The 7,226-nt window shown below is 36.6% G+C and overlaps 1 pseudogene; it reads left to right on the forward strand.

Annotated features, from left to right (window-relative positions):
• Window positions 1-2,104: 2,104 nt before the first annotated feature.
• LOC101519748 (large ribosomal subunit protein uL22-like) lies at window positions 2,105-3,115 on the forward strand (annotated as a pseudogene).
• The last annotated feature ends 4,111 nt before the right edge of the window (window positions 3,116-7,226 follow it).

Consider the following 7,226-nt stretch of genomic DNA (forward strand, 5'->3'; position numbering starts at 1 on the left):
AATGAATAAATTTAATAAAAAAACTTTCTCAAATATGAAAAAAAAAGAATACTAGCCATAAACAAGAATGATACTCCATTATTTGTAAAAAGCTGGACAGAACTGAAGGTGACTACATTGAATAAAATTAACCAAGTACAAAAAGACAAATATAACATGATCTAACCCTTATGCAAATTCTTAGAACAAATTATTTTAAAGAAATTAAACATAACAAAATACATCATCATCATAATGGTAATTATCAGAAGCTAGGAAGGGAGTAGGAAGGTAGATATGTGAAAAATTGGTTAATGATTAATAAGTTATACTTAGGAGTAAGAAATACGGATGTTGCATTGAATTAAAAAATAAAAGTAGAAGTCAGAATTTGGGATAGTTTGACCATAAACAAATGCTGAGTGTTTGGGGAAACAGATGTATTTTCCCTGATTGTATATTACACAATATGTGCATGTATTAAAATATCATATGGTGCCAAACATTATAAAATTTATATCTGAAAAGCTATAATAATTAAAATAAGAATGAATAATGAAAAATAATACAAAAATTATACCTAATTCTGCAACATAGAAATTATCAATGGGCAATTTTGATGTCTATTTCTGCAAAGTTTATATTTTTACACATGCACATACACACATACACATACCACCATGATCTGAACCTTAGAAAACATATATTTTAGAGAACATCAATATAGTGTATTCTTAATTAATTTCATCTGCATCAAAAAATTTTAAGCGATTTAGTATGCAAGAATAGATACAAATTTTCATAATTTTGAAAAATTTCTTTTTTTATTTATTTGAGAGCTTTAAATATACAAAATGCTTGATTCCAGAGTTAATATCCATACATACCCACAACAAATCCAGGAGCCTTGAACTCAATTTGAGCTTTATATGTGGGACTCAGTTATTTGAGCCATCATGGCTGCCTCCCAGGATCTTGTTAGGAGCCATGAGTAGAGATTGACATTTCAATATGGGGTACAAACATCCTAATCAATGCCTTTAGCACTAGGCTAAATGCCTGACCATATATCACCATTTTTAAGAGAGTTTTTTGTTTGTATGTTTTTTGGTCAGAAAGGCAGAATTATAGAGAGTAGGAGAGACAGAAAGAAAGATCTTCCATTCTCTGATTTATTACCCAAATGGCTACCACAGTCAGAGTTAAGCTGATCCAAAGCCAGAAGCTTCTTCCAGGTCTCCCACATGGGTGCAGGGTCACCACTATTGCTTCCCAGGCTACAAGTAGAGAGCTGGATGGAAAGCAGGGCAGCTGGGACATGAACTGGTGTCCATGTAAGTTGTCATGTTTGGAGGTGGATGATTAGCCAGTTCAGCAACTACACAGGGCCTTATCACCATGTTTAAAAGACCATAAGAAAATACTCTTATCACTGCGAAGCTTTACCTGATGCTCAGGAAAGAAAACACAGTAAAAGCCCCATTTATTAACAAAGTATTGAACAAGTAAATTGCTTTGTGGACTCTGGACTCAAAATAGCCCTATTAATGATTTTTAACTTGTATTCAAGAGTGGAATTTTAACATAGCACGAAACACATTGTAGTAATGTAGCTTAACAGAGCATAGCATAACATAATATAATTATAGCATGGTTCCCCAGATTGAGACTCTGTTAGAGACTAGTCAAAAATCAACGCAGAAAAAAAATCAACAGCCCCTATACAAACGTGGCTGTATGTGCTCTGGCAATCTTTACCATCACTGGATCTTAATTCTCTTACCTGCACAAGTAGAGACTTAGAAGTCTAAGGAATTTTCAGTTCCATAATTGGCTAACTCTGCAATTTTTACAGTAATTCAAGTAAAGTCAAATTAGAAACCTTTCTCTTCACAGGCTTATTTTAAGTCCCGTGAAAGGAAATGTGCTTCCCCTGTACCTCCTGGAGCTAGAAGCAACCCAACCCCAATCTCTACTCACTCAGGCCAAACAGCTGCCAATGCTACAAAGGTGGCTCCATTCCAATGGATTTTTGCCTTCTAATACAGGAGTGAGAACATTCAAGAGCATCTGGGATGTCTGGGTAATGTTGCAATCACTTCCCGGGGCCTCACATCGCTTCATCATGGCAGCTTATGATATCCACCAAGTGAGCATCCAAGATGGAGTACTTCATCTGCTCTGAGGGTGCAACAGAGAAACTTTGCGTTAGCACTTAGATGACAGATGATAAACAATGTTGCATCCTACATGCTTAACATCAGCAAGCATAGCAAAAAGAAAAACAAAACAAAACATAACCCTCACTCTGAAGAAACATTCAAGGCAATAGCATTCTTTATAAGACAAGTAAATATTTGGTACATAATTGAATTATAAACATGTAACATAAGAGCAAAATCACATCTAGTCAGGATCTATATGCCTAGGGACTTGTGAAATCAAGACAAATCAGCCTCTTAAAATCCTTGTGTAGACTACTAAAGTGGTTCATTGCTCTGAAACTCAAAAGCCCATTGATTTAGAAGCAATTCAGGGATTGTATAGCAAAAGGAAAGAAAAGCAAGGCACTCGCTTCGGGAAAACAGCCCTGGGTGATCTTGTGTTGAGATAATTCACTACTCACTGGATCCCAAGAACCCCATGAAGACATGCAAATCCTGGAGGCTCAAACCTGAGTGTTCATTTTAAGAACACCCGGGAGACTGCCCAGGCCATTAAGCGCATGCACAATCACAAAGCCACCAACTAGCTATAGGACGTCACGCTGAAGAAGCAGTCTGTGTTCTTCCTGTGGTTCCTGGCCAAGCAGCGGGGTGGGACACAGGGTCGGTAGCCCAAAAAGAATGCCAGGTTTCTACAGCACATACTGAAGGACACAAAGTGCGAAGCTGAAGTGCAGGCTTTGGACATGGGTTTTCTGGTCATTGAACACATCCAAGTGAGTAAGAACCCCCAAGATGTGCGGCCACACCTACAGAGCCCACAGCTCCTTTAATCCACATATGAGCTCCCCATGCCTCATGGAGATAAGCCTCACTGAGGAGGAGCAGATTGGCCCTAAACCAGTGGAGGAGCACAGAAGAAAAAGGTATCTCAGAGAAAACTAAAGAAACAGGGAGTAAATTTAGCATAAAATAAATACAATAAAAAGACAAAAGAATAGAAAAGAAAAAAAATCAAGGCACTGAACTGTTCAAAAAACACATATTATTGGGTTGGAAAGAAGGTAAACCAACACGATATTGTACATTTAACTCTATCCAGGAAAAAGAAGTGGAGGCCTAGGTTACATCCAGAAAGTACTTCCTACTGGATTTCTTATTATTTCTACAAAGAAATAACATAAAATCACTTTTCAGCAAGATTAGGAGGTCAGCAACATTTCAAAATAGCTCTTCCCTTTGTCCTTGCTTACCCTACCAGATGCTCCCCATGGCATATTTTACTTTCTCTCATTTGTATAAAGCATAGGAAAGGTTCTTACTAACTCAGTCACTAAGTGATATCATGGAATGAGAAGCTGCAAGTGTTTCTTTGGCCATGAGCTATTTGTCTCTCACTAGGGAACAAAACTACAACTAAGTAGATGAAAGACAAACGGGTGCCATTGTTGGTAGAATGCTAGACCACATCAATCAAAAACAAAGATTGTTCAATGAGAAGTGAACACTCTCAAGAAAAAAAAACCACAGGCACATAGTTATTACCTCTTCACACTATAAAATGTCTGCAGTACCAAATTTTTATAATGATCCTAAAAAAACAGATGGTGATAGAACCAACTTTAGAAGCTAAAAGTCATCATGTCACTGCTAAGCTATTTTAAGCACAATAGATCTTAAAGAGAAATATGAGTTTTTTTCATTTATGCCAAACTTCTGGAGGCTTATGGAACTCTACTGAGTAGAGTAAATGTCATTAAGTCTCCATAATAAATGACCACAATGAAGAATGTAGATATGATTAAATCGCATAAGCCATGTATTTAACCATAATATGTTTTTCTCAAAGTATCTAATTGATTATAATGACCAAAAGTTATTTTAGTAAGGAATTTTAAGAATGACTCTTTCAAATAAACAATTGTCAAACACCTCACTATTATGCTGGTGTGAGGTCTGGTCTCCAGAGTAGCAAATAAACAACACAAATGAATACAATTGCCAAGTCACATGTCAAAGTTTATTTCCAGAAGAACAACTTTAATTAAACTGAACAGTTTTAAGGGGTTGTTTTGGTGTTTGCTATTTATAGTTTCAATTTTTAGTAATTATTCTTACATCTTTCAGGAAGTTCTTAAGGACATTCAATGTATTAGAGTTGGAGAAAGATAAGATAATACCTACTTGATGAAAAAACACAGAAAATACTACGAGTTTCATCCCCCAAATGTATTTTACTTGAGTTTTATTCCTGTAACCATATACTCAAACTTTGCTCCTTTGCCAGTACTCACACACATGAATTCATTCAAGTCATGCTTTTATTACTTACAACTTGCACAAAATGATGACTTATCTTAAAGGCATTTCACTTTGATTTTCCTTTGTAAAAATGTTCTTAAAACTTGCAACTTTAGTCTTAATACATTGACAGTATCCTCTCACTGAGCCACATCCTGCTACAGATGTTTTCCCACAGGAGGAAGAAAGAACTATAGACCCAAGAAGTGTAAAATACATTAGATCAAGAAACACAGTTCCTTTCAAATGTAGCAAAGTATTATCTTATAGAGAAACCAAATAATTTCCCTTGGTTTATCACACTGTAATTGCAATATATAAATGAACTGTAGAATTCAATCCAATATTGGAAATTGTAATGATTATAGAGGATATATGAAAACAGAAAACTTAGCTTAAACAACATAGCACAACCTTAGGGTTAGCAAAAAAAGCTTTTGTACGGTTTCCAACATATAATTTTTTAACTTTCTGGCTTCCTTCCATACAGCTTTACCACAGATGGTGAGGCCAAAGGGAGGATGGGAAGCTTTGTAAAAAAGATGTCCCTTGTTAAAACTTGTCTCTTTTGCTTGTTTTGACCCTAGAACTAATTTGTAAGTTCATAAGTGATAGGAAACAAATGATTTTTAAAACCTGTATAATAGAAAGAAAAAATAAGTTAAGACTCCGGATAGTTGGTTGAAATGAGAACCATCTAACTACTAATGAGCACATCAACCATCTAATTAACAAAACTGCAAGATTACTAAAACAGTATGGTTACCCTGGCAGAAGCAACTGTAAGTGCACATGTTGAATTATTTATGTTTAAATTGCATTCTGGATAGTACTTTTAACTGCTTTTGAAAACTCTATATATAACAAACAAAGAAACTGATGTAAGAATCTGGTCTATACTAAAAGTAATATTTTCACTTTCAAAAGCATTCTGAATCAGCACAAATTCTAGATAAACTAAATAGATTCATTAAAAATGACAAGTTAGGCATCGCAGCAGATATTACCTAGGGGGGATCTTTAAAAATGTTCATGGAAAATTCATGTTACATAAAAACACCATAAGGATTTTTGCACCAGAATAAGCTTATTTATTTCACTATTCAATGATGTTTTCTTCTATTTCTATAATTGTACATCCTTCTCTGGCTGAAGTTTACCATGCCATGTTTAGTTTTCTAGCTTCCTCACCTTTTCAGATTTCAGATAGAAATGTCAGGATGGGTTACTGGATGAGTACAAATAAACAGTTGCTAGCCTGTTTTGGATATAGTGCAAAAGTAACAAATAAGTGATTTTAGCTACCAAGACTCGAGGGTCATTTCTTTCTTTAGTATCATCTGACCTTTACAAGATACTCCAAAAGGATACAATTATAGAAGAAAAAATTTCTTTAGCATATCAATACAACTCTTCATTCATGTAACAACAGTAGTACATTTGTATTGATTTCCATAACAGATTGCATTTTAATTACAATAATTGTAGCATTTGTGAACCGCTGCCTGCAAGAAAGAAACTATTCTGGAATTTGACTAGCTAGCCCAATTTATGATGTTACCACTTACTCTGTCAGTGTTCCTAGACAATCACCCATCCCATTGGATCTTAGCCATCTGTGAAATACCCATCTCTAGCATTGAGCCCAGTGTCTGACACAATCCTAACTGGATGTTGTTTTCTGAATAAAAAAGAAATGGGACTCTGCAAGACCAGGATGCCAAAACTCAAGAACAAAGTTGTGGCATGGAAAGACCCACATACGATCTCCTGAGAGTCTGCTCAAGTCTTCGCATGGGTACTCATCAGCAGATACACATGAGGAAACTATCCCCAAAATGTGTACTGCAGAAGCAACAATCTCCAGGATTCATACAGGGTATAGAGTAGTTTCAGTTGGAGTCCCAGTTGTTTCACTCCCTACCTCTTCAAGCAGGGCTCCATAGGTAAATCTCACACCAGGAGTGCACCAGTCACAAATTCAGCCTGAAAAAGTTGAAGATACCCCACCACAAGAAGGTGTCCCAGATCATTGGCATCTCTATGGGCCTGAGGAGGTAGCACAAAACCACCATGTCCCTCAAGAGCAATGTGCAGAAGCTGAAAGAGTACAGCTCTGAGCTCATTGCCCTCAGCTCCCAGGAAGGACAGCTCTGCTAAGGAATTCAAACCGGCTACCAGCTGAAAGGACCAGTAATCCCCACAGAGAATGTCCACAAGAAGGAGAAAGCCAGCGTTAAGAAGTTTGCCAGTCTTCACATGGCCTGAGCCATTGTCACGCATTTGGCATTCAGTTAAAAGAACCAGGACATCACAGAAGAGGATGTTGGAAAGGAAACACAAGGCATTGTTAGGGACTCATAATAAATCTACAGTCAAGCTGGAAACAAAGAGTGAAGGAAAGAAATATTGTAACGGAAAGTACAAATGCAAAAATTGGAGAGGTGTGAAAGCAGCCTGTGATCAGGATACTGCAAGTACAACACAATGAGCAGCAGACAAGGGGCAAGATCAAAACAGGAACAGGTTTCCTTCTTTTAAAGGAAAAACAATTTGAGAGTGCCAAGCCAACTGCTGTGAGAATCAACAAGAGAACAACTGAGGGGTTCACAAATTCCATTTCCTTTTTAGTTCTTTTAGGTGGGGATTTCAGATTCAAGGTTTTATAATAAATGTGCATGTGTGTGAATATGCCAGAGGAAGCCACAGCTGGTGGGGTAAAGCATGGTTTCTTTTCTGAACTTTTGAGAAATGGATGGAACTGAATTCAAAGCAGCTCCA

Source organism: Ochotona princeps, chromosome 1 (genome assembly GCF_030435755.1).
Source record: "Ochotona princeps isolate mOchPri1 chromosome 1, mOchPri1.hap1, whole genome shotgun sequence".
In the NCBI taxonomy this organism is placed as follows: Eukaryota; Metazoa; Chordata; class Mammalia; order Lagomorpha; family Ochotonidae; genus Ochotona; species Ochotona princeps.